This window comes from Cervus canadensis, chromosome 13 (assembly GCF_019320065.1).
Source record: "Cervus canadensis isolate Bull #8, Minnesota chromosome 13, ASM1932006v1, whole genome shotgun sequence".
In the NCBI taxonomy this organism is placed as follows: Eukaryota; Metazoa; Chordata; class Mammalia; order Artiodactyla; family Cervidae; genus Cervus; species Cervus canadensis.
In genome coordinates, this window is record NC_057398.1 from 57190543 (window position 1) to 57208421 (window position 17879).

The window sequence follows — 17879 nt, forward strand, 5'->3', positions numbered from 1 at the left end:
CTTTAGCAGTTGAGGCGCACTGGCCTAGTTGCCCCGTGGCATGGCATGTGGAATCTTCCCTGACCAGGGATCGAATCTGTGTCCCCTGCATTGGCAGGGGGACTCATCCACTGTACCACCAGAAAAAGTCCTTAAGATGTCTTTTAAAAAGCTAACACCTTATTTATTGCCTAGGTTTTACATCAAAGCTTAAAAGGTCTCCCTTCAGCCTCTGTCAGGCAGGCTTATTAGGAAGTGAGTAAATTTAATAAACACACAACTGCACTAAGTATGCGTCACCTCATTTGCATGTCTGTGCAGGTACCATGCAGTCAGCGTGGGCAAACAGCTGTCTGCCGTGGGGTCTGTGTGGGTATGTAAATGAGGTTCTCAGAAAACAGCTCTCTATCCAGAGAGCAAACCGCAGGCTGGAAGGGAGTTTCAGAAGCCACCCAAGACATCCTCAGGCACACCCCACTTAAAGCAACCCAGAAAGTGTGGTTAGTCTGCTTGTGAAGGTCTTTAGACAAGGCTAAGCCTCCAGAGTGAAACATATACATGTGAGGGAAAATGGCTTATGGTGTAGGTTTTTAAATTTGTAACTCTTCAGTCTGATAGAAGATACAGCATTCATTCAGGAAAGCTCATTGTTTCAAAAACTGGAACCGAAAGGGAAAGAGCGGGGGAGGGGGATAATAAATTAGGAGGTTGGGAGTAACATATACACTCTACTACATACAAAATAAATAATCAAAAAGGACCTACTGTATAGCACAGGGGCTTGTATTCAGCATTTTGCAATAATCTATAAGGGAAAAGAATCTGAAAAAGAATGTAGATAGAGAGAGAGAGAGATTACTGAATCACTACGCTGCATACCTGAAACTAACTTGAAATTGTAAATCAATTATATTTCATTTAAAAAAAAACAGGATTCAAAGCTCATTTTGTAGCAGAATGAAACATCTAAATCAATTAGCTGCTATCTTTGCTTTCAACGATAATAAATATTTGCCATATATATCATGTGGAGTATAATACAAAATAGGACCCCAATATCAGGAAAAGTAAGCAGGGTGGGGTCCTGTATGTTATTTACACTTGATCTCTTGAGATTAAACCAGCTTTAGAAAAAAGAGGATAATCCTCTAGGAGACAAATGTATAATTGAATCCTATAAACTTACCCTATTTCTGTAGTTGGTAATAAAGTGAAATTGAGCCAGAGATCTATGTTTTCTTTCTGTAAAGAAATAAATAACAATGTGCAGGGTTTTGTTTGGTTTTTTGTTTTCAAACCACACAGCCTTTTATAGAAGAAGAAAAAAAAAAAAAGCAAAGTGTTAAGAGTCTGTGGGGGATGGTGGAAGCTATCTTTATCTTTAATCTGAGTGAGCAGTTTCATAATGTTGTTATACCAGAAAAATATAAGATAAACATTTCTAATATGAACCAGTTCAGCAAACCACACATGTAAATACATTTGCAATGATCGTACATTAATAGGAATGTTCACAGTTCTGCTAGTGTGCATTCATTGGAAATGCTTTCTCAGTGAATATTCCATTTAATAGTCTCAGTAGTGCCACACTCTGAAAGGTTTCGCATTCTGTCATGAGGGGGGAATCCTTCAATGGATGCTACAGACACTGTCTGATGCTGAACGGGGCATATGTTGCCAAATTCCTATTTGTCCTTCATGTGAAGTCCATATTGACTGCTGCAAAAACTCTTTGTATGAGCTATTATTTTCAAATTGTTTCCCAACTTATACTGCAATAGAAAACTGGACAGCTTTTCAATTGCTCTCGCATTCCAATTGATTACCAATACAGTTGCTCAAAATTAAGAATATCAGTCTCTTCTCTTCCCTGGAATCAGGTTGACTCCATGTGGCTTTCATTTAAATATTGCAGGACAGATTGTGCCTGACTCTGTGCTCAGAGAATGTTCAGGGCAGTCAATTAGATTTATTATCTCTTCTCTCAACTCTATGGTATGTATCGCTGTGAAAAATACCAAACCCCAGACATGATGTTGCCTTCGCTCCAAGGTCTCCTAGGATTGGTATCTGAGCTTCGTTTCTGCTGCGGCTCAAGGTTTATGATGTATTCTTAGGGATGGGGTAGTTGTAATGATCAAATGACTAATACATTTCCTGAATAAATGCATTCTAGAAATGTTAGGTTATCAGATCAAATGAATAAATATTTATTGAGTGATTACTATGTATAAGGCACTTTGCTAGGCCCTGGAGGATGGGGTCAGGAGGGCACATTGAAACATTTGAAATTCTCAAAAATACTGAAAAGTGAAATCAATAGGAGAGAGGGAGTTCTTTAATTTGTCTAAGGTGTTTCTGAGTGCTTTCAAAAATCACTTTGGAAGTCCTCAGAGGTCCTGTGATCATTAATAATCGTCACCGTTTTCAGATGGAACAATTCAAGAAAGGGAGAGGTTAAACACTTTTTTCAAGGTCACACAGCAGTACAGATGCAAACGGGGAGACTGCTACTCCAAGCAGCTACCTCCTGGTTTGGTGTTTAAACAGCTTGGGAACAGTTCTTGGTGCTGGGGGACCAGGGAGGTCACGCTTTGGCTTGGCTGTGATTGCTAACTAGCATTTATGACATAATTAATTGACCTAAAACTGCTGGCATTTTAAATTACCATGATATAACTAGCCATAATATAACTGTGGGGTGCTCTCTGAGCAAATGCTTCTAATCCCTCTGCTTTCATAAGACTAAAGAAAAATAGTATAGTCTCTTCTTAATGTGTACTCCCCCCAACATTTTCTTGTGAAGATTTTCAAATACACAGAAAAATTGAAAGAATTTTACAGCAAGTATCTGTATACCCATGACCTCAATATTATCATTGATATTTACTATACTGGCTTTGTAACATATCTATCCACTTTTCTATTTATCCATCAATCCATCTTCATTCTAGAAGCATTTTTAACATAGTCACTCTGGAGGTGGTATATTCAAGAATAGATGCCTTCTACCAGCTCCTGGATCAATGACCTACTGACTAGATCATGCCATCCACTCTCTTGTCAAAAGCTCAAGGTAAGCTTTTAATGATTACTCTAGTAACTAGTGGGCTTGGGTTTCCCTTGTGGCTCAGTTGGTAAGGAACCTGCCTGCAATGTGGGAGACCTGGGTTCTATCCCTGGGTTGGGAAAATTCCCTGGAGAAGAGAAAGGCTACCCACTCCAGTGTTCTGGCCCAGAGAATTCCATAAACTGTATAATCCATGGGGTCGCAAAGAATCGGACACAACTGAGTGACTTTCACTAGTAACTAGTTCTTAAAATGTGCATTTTAAATAGCTGAATATATGCCACAGTTACCACACTAACACCATAATCTTCTTTTATTTGGTTTTTTGGTTAAACCTGCCCCCAAATCTTTTTCTTAGAAATAGCTTGAGGTCTGAGAAGTTGTTACATCAACTTCCTGATACTGCTAATGTCTTAGCAGTCCATGGTTATATGCTTCTAGATATCCAACTACATTTCTATATTTGACCTGGTGGCTCAGAAGGTAAAGAATCCACCTGCAATGCAGGAGACCCGGGTTCAGTCCTTGGGTCAGGAAGATCCCCTGGAGAAGGGAATGGCTATCCACTCCAGTTCTTGCCTGGGTAATTCCATAGACCGAGGAGCCAGGTAGGCTACAGTCCATGGAGTCACAAAGTTGGACACAACTGAGCAACTGACATTCTATGAAAATTTAACTAGGGAAAAACTCATTTATAATTCCATACATGAATCTTCACTTACTTCCATTTTGTCATTCATGTTGAAACTGAGTCCTCCTAAAATCAAATTCCTATGTTGATTTTGTAATTAACCTCTCTATCTAACATTTTATTTCTTTTCTTGTCCCACAACTCTTCCCCCTCAACACTGAGGAATATCAAAGAAAAGGGGGCATTATAACTGAGCAGGACCCTATAGTGGCTTCCCAGGACAGACCCCTTGACCATGTCCTCCACTTGCCTCTTATTTGGAGAAAAACTCTAGCCTCCTCAGCCTTCTCCAAGTTCCAAAGAGTAAATTTATCAGAGGAGTGAGAAAATGCAGGAACAAAGGAAAACAGCCAAGAAAGACAAAATAAAAATAGTTTAGCCCGTAAGCAAAATCAAAGACCTTTTAGTTCTTCCTCAAGGGCCAAAGATAATATTCTGAGCCATATCCTTTGAGCTGGTTTGCAGATACTGAAACCTCCACCAGATAAGAAGGAGTTAATTGCATGATGACAACAAGCATGGTGGCCACCCCAGACCTGTTGAAACCAAAAGGTTGATAGCATAAATTTCCAAAATACCACCTGGTTACACTCACAATCAACCAATCACAAAATGCCCACAAGCTGATCAAGCACCCCAAAACTCTCTCCCTCATCCTGTTTTTAAAATCCTTCTCCTGGAAGTGATCAGGGTGTTCAAGGCTTTTGAGCACTAGCTGTCCATGCTCCTTGCTTGGTACTCTGCAATAAATGCTTCATTTTTTTTTTTTTTTAATTACCACAACCCAGCAGATTGGCTTTACTTTGTGAGACTGAGCAGACCCAAGCTTGGTTCAGGAGCATTATTTTTTAGTTTTGTTTTTAAATCATAAATATGATAGTGCTTCTCAAAGAAAAAGAAAACCTGAGCAAAACAAAAATGCACAAAGCACTTACTTTAGAATCCTTCCTTCAAAGGAAAACTTTCCATTTTGCATTTTGATTTGTATTCTCTCTGCCTGAGATCACACTGCTTTGCAACTGTGCTTTTTCACTTATTAGTAAGTCTATTTCATGGTTTGTAAAGGATTCATGGACTTCCCAGGTAGCTCAGTGGTAGAGAATCCACCTGCCACACAGGAGACATGGGTTCGATCCCTGGCTCAGCAATATCCCTTAGAGAAGGAAATGGCAACACCTGTTAGGGGAAGCACACTGATTGAAACCTTCCACCCTGGCCAGGCACCATAGTAACCGTTTGCATGAGTTGTTTTACGACAGGAGATCCTAGTAAGGAACATGGAACTAATAAGCCTCCACCAACCGGAAGAGTTCGGGAAAGGTCAAAAGGAGACACCACAGGTCCGACCACCTCCCAGAATCCTTCTCTCTGGCATCCATCTTGGCTGAGCAAGGCCTGCACCACCAGGAAGGACTCTGAGTCAGAATAATTGGCTAAAGACAACCCGGAAACTAATCCCATCACCATAAAACCCGAGACTGCAAGCCAGGCGGCAGAGCAGTTCTCCTGGGCTCCCTTACCCTCCTGCTCTCCATCCGGGTGCCCTTTCCCAATAAAATCTCTTGCTTTGTCAGCACATGTGTCTCCTCGGACAATTCATTTCCGAGTGTTAGACAAGAGCCCAGTTTCGGGCCCTGGAAGGGGTCTCCCTTCCTGCAACACACCCAGTCTAGTATTCTTGCCTGGAAAATCCCATAGAGAGGAGTCTGATGGGCTGCAGTCCACGGGGTGGCAAAGAGTCAGACACTACTTGGCAACTAAACAAAACAACAAAGTATTCATAGTTTCCCATCTAATGAGTGCATCATGTTTAATCAATCTCTTGTGGCTCAGCTGGTAATGAATCTGCCTGCCATTTGGGAGACCGGGGTTCTGTCCCTGGGTTGGGAAGATCCCCTGGAGAAGGAAATGGCTACCCACTCCAGTATTCTGGCCTGGAGAATTCCACAGAGTGTATAGTCCATGGGGTCTCAAAGAGTCAGAAATGATTGAGCAACTTTCACTTTTACTTCACTTATGATGGATATTTAGTTTGTTTCTCTTTTTCAGTTATTATGAACAAAGTCAAGTAGACAGTCTTGTTTTTTATACTTTGGCCTTTTTTTTGCTACATTTACAGAGGACAAACTCCTGAAACTGTGTGTGATGGAGACAATGAGAAGGGGGGATAGAGTCACTGGGGAAAGAGAGGCACCATTCATGAAGATGAGGACTGAACTGAACTGAAAGCCTTGGGGTAGGATGAGATGATATCATCTAGGGAAGAGCATGAAAGAGAACAGAGTCAAAACCCATGGGATGTTCCAACATTCAGGGGATTAGCCAAAGCAGAGAGGGTAAAGGAGCCCAAGCAGGAGAAGACAGACTGTGAGTTGAAAATCTAGGGCTTGGGATGTCTAGAAAACCTGTAGGAGAAAGTGTTTCAAAAAAAGAAGTGGCCTAAGTGTCCAGTGTTGCTGAGGGACCAATTAAGATGAAGTCAGAATTGACTACTGAATTTGCTATGCAATTTATTTTTAAAGCTGCAAATGTCAAATACATATATGATAGAGATGACTGGTCCTTCTATTATTCAAATAAATTCAAAAGATGTAAACTTTTTGTTTACTATATCACCAAAAATGGCAAAGTGACAATGCGTGCATGCTGTCACTTCAGTCTTGTCTGACTCTTTGCAACCCCATGGGCTATAGTCCGCCTGGCTTCTCTGTCCATGGAGTTCTCCAGGCAAGAATACTGGAGTGGGTTGCCATGCCCTTCTCCAGAGTATCTTCCTGACCCAGGAATCAAACCCATGTCTTTTATATCTACTTGTATTGGCAAATGGGTTCTTTACCACTAGTGCCACCTGGGAAGCTCCTAAAGTAATAATATCTAATATTAATAAGAATGAGTGGAAATAAGCAATTTTATACAGCTGTTGCTTCCATTTTTTTGAATGTTGACAATGTTGACAATATCTAGCAAGATGTTTCATGTGTATAACTCAGTTCTGATTTTCTTCTTTAGGAATCTGATCCAGTGCAGAAATGAGTCCAATTTAATCCCTTTTTCTACCCAACTACTACATCCATCTCCTAATTGATCCCTCAGATTTTGCTCTTAACTTCCTGTAGCTCATTCCTCGTATTTCAGATGGAGTGATCACTTGAAAATGAGTGTCAAATCCTATCATTCACCAGTCATTTTCAATGGTTTCCTGATGTAGATAGTATAAAACTCAGGCCCTTTCCCATCACCCATATTAATCAAAATTTTAGGAATGAAGACTTAACTGAAATAAAAAGGTGTTTATGTCAGATTTGTTATGTTGGCAGCACAGGACACAGATTCGAGAAGCATTACTGTTACGGAAAGATGTGTGGAGTCTGGCTGCTTGCCACTCAAGAGCCAATAAACAGGCCAGGTTAGTGGAGAGGAAAGTTTGCTTTATTTCAGATATCAGCAACTGTGGGTGAGGGTGGGGGAGAGTGTACATCCGTCCAAAGGCTGATTCCCCTGCACTGGCAACCAGGGGGGCAAGAGCTTTTTATAGACAGAAGCAGGAGGATACAGCAGAAACAGCACAGTCATCTCTGACGGTCATCTTCAAATTGGTCACTGGTGGTCTGACCAGTGTCATCTTGATTGTTTTAGGCACAGTTAATCTTTAGTTCCAGGGTCCATTTGTTCACGTTTCCCTGAAGCCAATTCTTGGAATTATGGCAGCTTATGTCGTGGGTACAGTCTGATCATCATGTAATTAACTTCTTCCACCTGGGCTTTCAGTATCTGTAAGACAGCTCACCAGATATGGCTCAGAATATTATCTGTAACTCTTAAGGAGGAACTAAAGGTCCTTGCTTATGCTTAATGACTACCTTAGTATTATTTTTAGTCTCCTTTGACTGTTTTTCATTGTTTCTGCATGTTCTCATTTCTCTGATTAAACTTATGCTTTGATTAGAGTCTTCCACAGGCAAAGGACATGGGGCAGGAGTGGCTATTGTCCTGCTCCCTTTCACTACAAAACTGGGGAAGCTTATCAAGGCAAAGGTTACAGTTAGTTACATGAGATGGAGAAGGCAATGGCACCCCACTCCAGTACTCTTGCCTGGAAAATCCCATGGACGGAGGAGCCTGGTAGGCTGCAGTCCATGGGGTCGCAAAGAGTTGGACACGACTGAGCGACTTCACTTTCACTTTTCACTTTCATGCATTGGAGAAGGAAATGGCAACCCACTCCAGTGTTCTTGCCTGGAGAATCCCAGGGACGGGGGAGCCTGGTGGGCTGCCGTCTATGGGGTCTCACAGAGTCGGACACGACTGAAGCGACTTAGCAGCAGCAGCAGCAGTTACATGAGATGTTTATCAAGAACAATATGTGGAAGTGGTAAGAAGTAAGGGTGCTTGTTAAGTAAGGGTTGATTGGGGTCCAAAAAGTTTGCATAGTTACAAGAGGAGACCTTGGAACGCTAAGATAGTGAGCTAGTAGGTGTCGTTCTGAATATGGCTGGTGGTGTCCTTAAGTCTGGGACAGTTCAACAAAAGTGTAAGTTCAGGTTCAAGAGACGTGTCTGAGACCAGATTCTCAAAGGCTCCCCAACTCTGTTTTTGTAAGCTTAAACTGCAACTACTTCATTATAATTTCAGTTCATAACCATCTAACCAGTCCTATTTCCCAGGACTCTTTCTCATTTTCTTCTATAGTTATCTTTTTCCTGAGAAATTTTTTCTATTTGACATTTCCTTGCAAAAGCCATACACTTTATTCAAACTTATTATGTGAAACTGTAAAGAGCAATTTCTCATATTACAAAAATATTTTGGAAAATTTATTATAGCTTCTCTTGTATTTAATGTCATTTATTATGCTGTGCAGTTTGTTCTATCTAGCTATACATGTGTCTATGTAGATTCTCTGTTTTCCATATAAGGGCTTATTAGAACTTCAACTTACTATCTTTTCAGAAATGTTAGCTCTTTCATTTACTAATCAGTTTTGCTGACTTTTCCCCCCAAATCACCATCTGCCTGCATGCATGCTCAGTTGTTTCAGTCATGTCTGACTCTTTGTGACCCCATGGACCTCAGCCTCCCAGGCTCCTCCATCCATGAGATTTTCCAGGCAAGAATACTGGAGTGGGTTGCCATGGCCTTCTCCAGGGATCTTCCTGACCCAGAGATTGAACCTGCATCTCCTTCACTGCAGGCAGATTCTTTACTGCTGAACCACCTGGGAAGCCCAAATAACCATTTTGGGGGTTGTTATTGATTATTTCCACTTAATTATTGATTCCTTCTTTCCACTTAATTTTAATATATTTTATAGTGGGCTATTTAACTCATTGTTCACATTTAATACTAAAATTCTCTAAGGCTAGAGATTTTCTTTAAAATATCTTGATCATATCAATATATAGTGTTTCTATTTTCACTGATTTGAAAATAATGTAAACTGTAAGTTGAGTTGTAACTTCCTTCTATGAAAAAGATCATTCTTGTTATTTACAGGAAATAGTAGAGCAAAAGGATGATGGCAAAGTGACCAGGTGAGGTCATTGGTGTAGTCCATGCCAGGTAGGTAGCATGCATGGAGTTAAGACATTTAGGAAAAGAAACAACTTTGAGAGAGATTTAGAAGGGTCACCAACTGATCAAGTTTTCATGACAATAAATTTTTATCACTTAAAAGCAACCACTTTCTAGAACTTTTATTTATTATGCTCTAAAATATACTTTAGTATATCTTTCCAATTGCCTTCACAATATCCATTTTCCTTTCTTCCTTGATAACATAATCTTGACTTTGGTAAACCGTATACCCAGAAAACACATTCCCATTTTCCTTTGCTCTTAGAAGTGACCAAGTCAGTCAGCTCTGTTCAAACCGACATAAACGGAAGTCTGTTAGGGGTTTGCAGGAACTTTTGCTTTCCTAAGATAAGATAGAAAACCCTTACCTTTCTTTCCTGCCTTAGAAATGAATGTAATGTCTGGAGACATAGCAGCCATTTTGTGACCAGGAGTTGAGAAGCATAAAGATGAACACCTCACCTTAAAAATGTCAGAGTAGAAAGGCAAGTTTGTCAAACATCTGAACCTACACAGCAAATATCTACTAACAAACTTCTTGTTGTGAGAGAAAATTAGATTCCCGTTTTTGTAACCCATAGTTGGGATTTATGTGACTTGCAATTGAACACTTATCAACAGATGCATATATTTATTGCCAAGTATTCAACATCCCAATGAGTACCCTCTATTCTATGAGACCTGGTTTTGCCTGCTGCATTTTTGCAAAGACCTTTCATGTAAAGAATACAACCCCTCAAAATGTGTGAGAGATTTCTGTATGTCCTACATATCACTGCTAAAGTTACATTCTCTTAACTTCTTGCAATATTTTCTCTACCCTACATGTCCTATCGATTTTGTCAACCAAGTCCAGAGGTTCTTTCTTCTTCTTTTTTTTTTTGCTGTATTCTTCACCTCATAGGACCTGGGTAACGGTTTCCCCACCGGTTGCCCCATTCCAGTCTTTCTATTTTCTCAACCAAGAGGTTTTCTATTCCTCTGCCACCCAAGGCTTTCCATGCCATTATTTGATTCCTCTGCATATAACAGCAAAGATTACTCAGTACGTAAGAAATAAGCAAATTCTTCTGCATGGAATGCTCTGTCCTCTCCAACATCTTCATGATCTCCTTTTACAGTCTTGATTTTCACATGAATGCTTTATTTTAATCAAACTGTTTTTCTGCCCTAAACATACCTATCAAACATACTTTCCTCTATATGAAACCCACTTTATCTTCTTTTTCCTCTTCAAATCCTACTCATTTTCCTACTCAAGATTCAGCTCAAATCCCACCTCCTCTGCCAAAGCTTTCTTGTTCACCACAACTTGATCTTCTCTGTTCTTCTCTTAAATCTTAGTTCTTAGTATCAATATTATTTTCATCTTCCATCACCTCTGTTCATCTCTAATGTGCCTCAGCTATGTTGGGCTAATCAACCATTCTCCAAACATACATTATCTTTTCTCAGTCTGTTCTTGCAGCCTGAAATGCCTTCTCTCCTCTTCCCTTATCAGCCATGACCCCTGCTCAAAGGCTTCTTCATTTTTAACTCTTCTTTCCTCTATTCAGATTACCAGGTCTTCCCAGTAATTTGTCCATTACGCTGTTTTTCTTCATCTTATCAAAGTGCTATTTGTTTACATAATTTTTTCCTTATGAAGACTTACAACTATTGAGACCCAGTAGAGCAAATGCTACATCCTTGGTGCATAATCCATCAAATCATATCTCTGGGAGAAGAAATTGTACTGATCACCTCATCCAAATCTCCAGTTTATAACAGGGTAATAAGCCTTCAGACAGGTAGTGACTTGTACAAACTCACAGAGTTCATTTCCACAGGAAGGCCCTATTCCTGTGTCAGTGCTCCAGATAAAACAACGGAGAGACGGTTCCATCCCACAAGGAGCTGACAATTTGGTGATGATATCAGACATTTAATTACTAAGTCATAACTTTATTTTTTAAAAGAAAAATTCTGAACTTCGTGTTGTCTTATATATTTTCTAAAGTTTCCAAAATGCAACAGAAGATTAATTCTATTTGGAGGGACAATAGAGAATTTTTAAATGTTAGCAATAAATTAATTTCCTACTAATTCAAATTTTCAAAGAGATGACCCACGAAAAATGAGCCACCAAGATCATCTGAATCAAATGATATTTGCAATATTATTTTCATTTTGCAAATTTCCCCATGGTCCATAAGTAGTACAAAATTAAACAGAATAAGCAAATGCATCATATTTTCATTTCAAATTAATGTGAATGTTGTTTATTCAGTGCTTGTTTGTTTTGAGAATAAAATAATTCTCATTCATGCCTCCATATTCATGTTTCAGTCCATCTACTCTTTATTTTACAAGAGAGACCATAATGGGAAATGAAAAAAACCCCTTAATTATTTAGTTCTGCCTGTTGTTTATTTTTTCTAAAATGGTTTGGCGAATTTTTAGTGCAGTGATAATTATGATTAGGGGACATTCCTTTCTAGAGTCAGAATTAGATAATGGGCCATATGTGCCAACATCAAATTTTTCTTTAAACAGTTTCCTGTTTTGTTTTTTTTCACCACTTTCTTAAAGACTCACTGTATTTTGTTGTATAGTTGTGGATAGTGTCTACACCTGGTATATTATTGGTAATAAAAATTATTCTTATTTCTTTCATAACCATTACAGTAATTTCACATGTCTCAATATATTTCTTATAAATCTTTTTTTTAAATTAATTTATTTTGGCTCTGCCTTGCAGCTTGCAAGATCTTAGTTTCCTGACCAGGGATTGAATTCACACTCTCTGCAGGGAAAGCTCAAAGTCTTAACCTATGGGCCACCAGGGAATTCCCCATATGTCTCAATTTAAATTAAGTAAAATCTATAGTTGTTCATAGAAAAGAAAAAGAATTACCATTAGGCAAATTCAGAATTCAATGAGTTACTGATGATCAAATCCTGTTAGAGCTTAAAGAATCAATTTGATACAATTAAATATAACTTTGCAGTTTCTTCATCTGGTGGCAGTAAGTGCTATTTCTTTGCAGTAACTTAAATCTGGAACTACTCATATGTCATCATCTCCCTTCAACAGGACCCTAATTTAAGTGGCTGGTAAGAACAGTAGCTTTACTTATTATAATTTAGAAACAAAGCTCTTTAAAAAGATGAGCACCTGATTTCTTTTACTTTAAACTCTTAGTGAACAAACTTTTAAAGGATACTGAATGCAGAATGGGGAGGCTGGTTTCTAAAATACTCAGCAATTGATTTTCGAGTTATTCTAGCTATTCACGCACTAAGGGCTTCCCCGATGGTTCAGCGGTAAAGAATCCACCTGCCAATGCAAGAGACATGGGTCTGATCCCTGGGTGGGGAAGATTCCCCTGAAGGAGGGCATTTCAACCCACTCCAGTATTCTTGCCTGGGACATCCCATGGATAGAGGAGCCTGGCAGGCTTCAGTCCATGCGGTTGCAAAAGGGTTGGACATGACTGAGCACGCACTCATGCATTAAAACTGAAAATTAAATTGATTGATCAATAGTTACTAACATTGCTGGCTTTGGGGTAAGATTTATTAGAACTGAAAACTCTGAACTGGGTTTAGATCTATTTTGATCCTTGGTAAAAGGAATGGGTAATCATCCAAAGTGAATGCTAAAATTATTTGTAAGTGTACATCCCCCCAAGTTGCAAATAAATAGCTCAGAGTTATAGATTTGGGGCAGTTTAGATGATACGTCATAACTTGTCAAGCTCTGAATTGAGCAACAGGTGAGTAAATGGAATCAGAGGGATAATGAAACCTTGATTTTATTTAACCCACCCCAATATTTTTGTTCAGTTGCTCAGTCGTGTCCAACTCTTTACAATCCCATGGACTGCAAGACGCCAGGATTCCCTGTCCATAACCATCGCCCGGAGTTTGCTCAAACTCATGTCCATTGAGTCAGTGATGCCATCCAACCATCTCGTCCTCTGTCATCCCCTTCTCCTCCTGCCTTCACTCTTTCCCAGCATCAAGATCTTTTTTTTTTTTTTTAATTTTTTTTATTAGTTGGAGGCTAATTACTTCACAACATTTCAGTGGGTTTTGTCATACATTGATATGAATCAGCCATAGATTAACACTTATTCCCCATCCCGATCCCCCCTCCCATCTCCCTCTCCACCCGATTCCTCTGGGTCTTCCCAGTGCACCAGGCCCGAGCACTTGTCTCATGCATCCCACGGGCTGGTTGATCTGTTTCCATAGATAGTATACATGCTGTTCTTTTGAAACATCCCACCCTCACATTCTCCCACAGAGTTCAAAAGTCTGTTCTGTATTTCTGTGTCTCTTTTTTTTTTTTTTTTATAGGGTTATCATTACCATCTTTCTAAATTCCATATATATGTGTTAGTATGCTGTAATGTTCTTTATCTTTCTGGCTTACTTCACTCTGTATAAGGGGCTCCAGTTTCATCCATCTCATTAGGACTGGTTCAAATGAATTCTTTTTGACGGCTGAGTAAAATTCCATGGTGTATATGTACCACAGCTTCCTTATCCATTCATCTGCTGATGGGCATCTAGGTTGCTTCCATGTCCTGGCTATTATAAACAGTGCTGCGATGAACATTGGGGTGCATGTGTCTCTTTCAGATCTGGTTTCCTCAGTGTGTATGCCCAGAAGTGGGATTGCTGGGTCATATGGCAGTTCTATTTCCAGTTTTTAAGAAATCTCCACACTGTTCTCCATAGCGGCTGTACTAGTTTGCATTCCCACCAACAGTGTAAGAGGGTTCCCTTTTCTCCACACCCTCTCCAGCATTTATTGCTTGTAGACTTTTTGGATAGCAGCCATCCTGACTGGCGTGTAATGGTACCTCATTGTGGTTTTGATTTGCATATCTCTAATATGATTATGTTGAAGCACCTTTTCAATGTGTTTGTTAGCAGCATCTGTATGTCTTCTTTGGAGAAATGTCTGTTTAGTTCTTTGGCCCATTTTTTGATTGGGTCATTTATTTTTCTGGAATTGAGCTGCAGGAGTTGCTTGTATATTTTTGAGATTAATCCTTTGTCTGTTTCTTCATTCGCTATTATTTTCTCCCAATCTGACGGCTGTCTTTTCACCTTACTTATAGTTTCTTTTGTAGTGCAAAAGCTTTTAAGTTTCATTAGATCCCATTTGTTTAGTTTTGCTTTTATTTCCAATATTCTGGGAGGTGGGTCATAGAGGATCTTGCTGTGATTTATGTCGGAGAGTGTTTTGCCTATGTTCTCCTCTAGGAGTTTTATAGTTTCTGGTCTTACATTTAGATCTTTAATCCATTTTGAGTTTATTTTTGTGTATGGTGTTAGAAAGTGTTCTAGTTTCATTCTTTTACAAGTGGTTGACCAGTTTTCCCAGCACCACTTGTTAAAGAGGTTGTCTTTTTTCCATTGTATATCCTTGCCTCCTTTGTCAAAGATAAGGTGTCCATAAGTTAAAGTGGATTTATCTCTGGGCTTTCTATTTTGTTCCATTGATCTATATTTCTGTCTTTGTGCCAGTAACATACTGTCTTGATGACTGTGGTTTGTAAGGTAAGTCTGAAGTCGGCAGGTTGATTCCTCCAGTTCCATTCTTTCTTTCTCAAGATTCTTGGCTATTCGAGGTTTTTTGTATTTCCATACAATTGTGAAAATTCTTTGGTTAGTTCTGTGAAAAATACCGTTGGTAGCTTGATAGGGATTGCATGATCTTAGATCTTTGGGTAAGAATAAGCCATTTTGACAAATTTGATTCTTCCAATCCATGAACACGGTATGTTTCTCCATCTGTTTTGTGTCCCTCTTTGATTCTTTCATCAGTGTTTTTATATTTTCTATGTATAGGTCTTTGGTTTGCTTTAGGTAGATATACTCCTAAGTAGTTTTAATTCTTTTTGTTGCAAGGTGAATGTGTATTGTTTCCTTAATTTCTCTTTCTGTTTTTTCATTGTTAGTATAATGGATGCAAGGCGATTTCTGTGGGTTATTTTTTATATCCTGCAACTTTACTATATTTGTTGATTAGCTCTAGTTATTTTCTGGTAGAGTCTTTGAGGTTTTCTATGTAGAGGATCATGTCATCTGCAACCAGTGAGAATTTCACTTCTTCTTTTCCTATCTGGATTCCTTTTACTTCTTTTTCTGCTCTGATTGCTGTGGCCAAAACTTCCAACACAATGTTGAATAGTAGTGGTGAGAGTGGACACCCTTGTCTTGTTCCTGATTTCAGGGGAAATGCTTTCAATTTTTCACCATTGAGGGTGATACTTGCTGTGGGTTTGTCATATATAGCTTTTATTATGTTGAGGTATGTTCCTTCTATTCCTGCTTTTTGGAGAGTTTCAATCATAAATGAGTGTTGAATTTTGTCAAAGGCTTTCTCTGCATCTATTGAGATAATCATATGGTTTTTATCTTTCAATTTGTTAATGTGGTGTATTACATTGATTGATTGCGGATATTAAAGAATCCTTGCATTCCTGGGATAAAGCCCACTTGGTCATGGTGTATGATTTTTTAAAATATGTTGTTGGATTCTGTTTGCTAGAATTTTGTTAAGGATTTTTGCATCTATGTTCATCAGTGATATTGGCCTGTAGTTTTCTTTTTTTGTGGCATCTTTGTCAGGTTTTGGAATTAGGGTGATGGTGGCCTCATAGAATGAGTTTGGAAGTTTGCCTTCTTCTGCAATTTTCTGGGAGAGTTTGAGTAAGGTAGGTGTTAGCTCTTCTCTAAATTTTTGGTAGAATTCAGCTGTGAAGCCATCTGGTCTGGGCTTTTGTTTGCTGGAAGATTTTTGATGACAGTTTCGATTTCCTTGCCTGTGATGGGTCTGTTAAGATCTTCTATTTCTTCCTGGTTCAGTTTTGGAAAGTTATACTTTTCTAAGAATTTGTCCCATTTCATCCAAGTTGTCCATTTTATTGGCATAGAGCTGCTGGTAGTAGTTTCTTATGTTCCTTTGTATTTCAGTGTTGTCTGTTGTGATCTCTCCATTTTCATTTCCTAAATTTTGTTAATTTGGTTCTTTCTCTCTTTGTTTCTTAATGAGTCTGCTAATGGTTTGTCAAATTTGTTTATTTTTTCAAAATACCAAGCTTTTAGGCTTTGTTGATTTTTGCTATGGTCTCTTTAGTTTCTTGTTGCATTTATTTCTGCCTAATTTTAAAGAATTTCTTTCCTTCTGCAACGCCTGGGGGTTCTTCATTTCTTCCTTTTCTAGTTGCTTTAGGTGTAGTATTAGGTTATTTATTTGACTTTTTTCTTGTTTCTTGAGGTAAGCCTGTAATGCTATGAACCTTCCCTTAGCACTGCTTTTACAGTGTCCCATAGGTTTTGGGTTGTTGTGTTTTCATTTTCATTCATTTCTATGCATATTTTGATTTCTCTTTTGATTTCTTCTATGATTTGTTGGTTATTCAGAAGCGTGTTATTTAGCCTCCATATGTTTGAATTTTTAACAATTTTTTTCCTGTAATTGAGATCTAATCTTACTGCACTGTGGTCAAAAAAGATGACTGGAATGATTTCATTTTTTTTTTTGAATTTTCCAAGACCAGATTTATGGCCCAGGATGTGATCTATTCTGGAGAAGGTTCCGTGTGCTCTTGAGAAAAAGGTGAAGCTGATTGTTTTGGGGTGAAATGTCCTATAGATATCAATTAGGTCTAGCTTGTCCATTGTGTCATTTAAGGTTTGTGTTTCCGCTTGTTAATTTTCTGTTTAGTTGTATGCTATCATAGTTGTGGTGGGTATTAAAGTCCTCCCACTATTTATTGTGTTACTTATTTCCTCTTTCTTCTCGTTAGTGTTGCCCGACATATTGGACGGTGGCTACCTATGCTATGGTGCATATATATTATATAATGTGGTTATTATCTTCTTCTTGATTTGTCCTTTGATCATGTTATGTAGTGTCCTCCTTCTTTGTCTATTTTTCACAGCTTTTATTTAAAAAGTTCGATTTTGACTGATATGAGTATTGCGCTCTGCTTCTTTTGGTTCCATTTGCATGATATTTTTTCTTTCCAAGCCCTTTCCCTCCTTAGTCCTGTATGTGTCTCTTATTTTGAGGTGGTCTCTTGTAGACAGTATATGGGGGTCTTGTTTTGGTATCCGATACAGCGCTAATCTTTGTCTTCTTGTTGGGGGCTCCCAACCATTTAACATTTAAGGTATTTATTGATAGGTGTTGGTCGCGTTGCCATTACTTTGTTGTTTTGGGTTCACGTTTATCAACTTATCTGGCATTTCCTGTCCTAGAAAGAACGCATCCTTTAGCATTTGTTGAAGAGCTGGGTTGGTAGTGCTGAATTCTCTCAGCTTTTGCTTATCTGTAAAGCTTTTGAGTTCTCCTTCATATCTGAATGAGATCCTTGCTGGATACAGTAATCTAGGTTGTAGGTTATTCTCTTTCATTACTTTCAGGACGTCCTGCCATTCCCTTCTGGCCTGGAGGGTTTCTATTGATAGGTCAGCTGTCATCCTTATGGGAATCCCTTTGTGTGTTATTTGTTGTTTTCCCCTTGCTGCTTTTAATATTTGTTCTTTGTGTTTGATCTT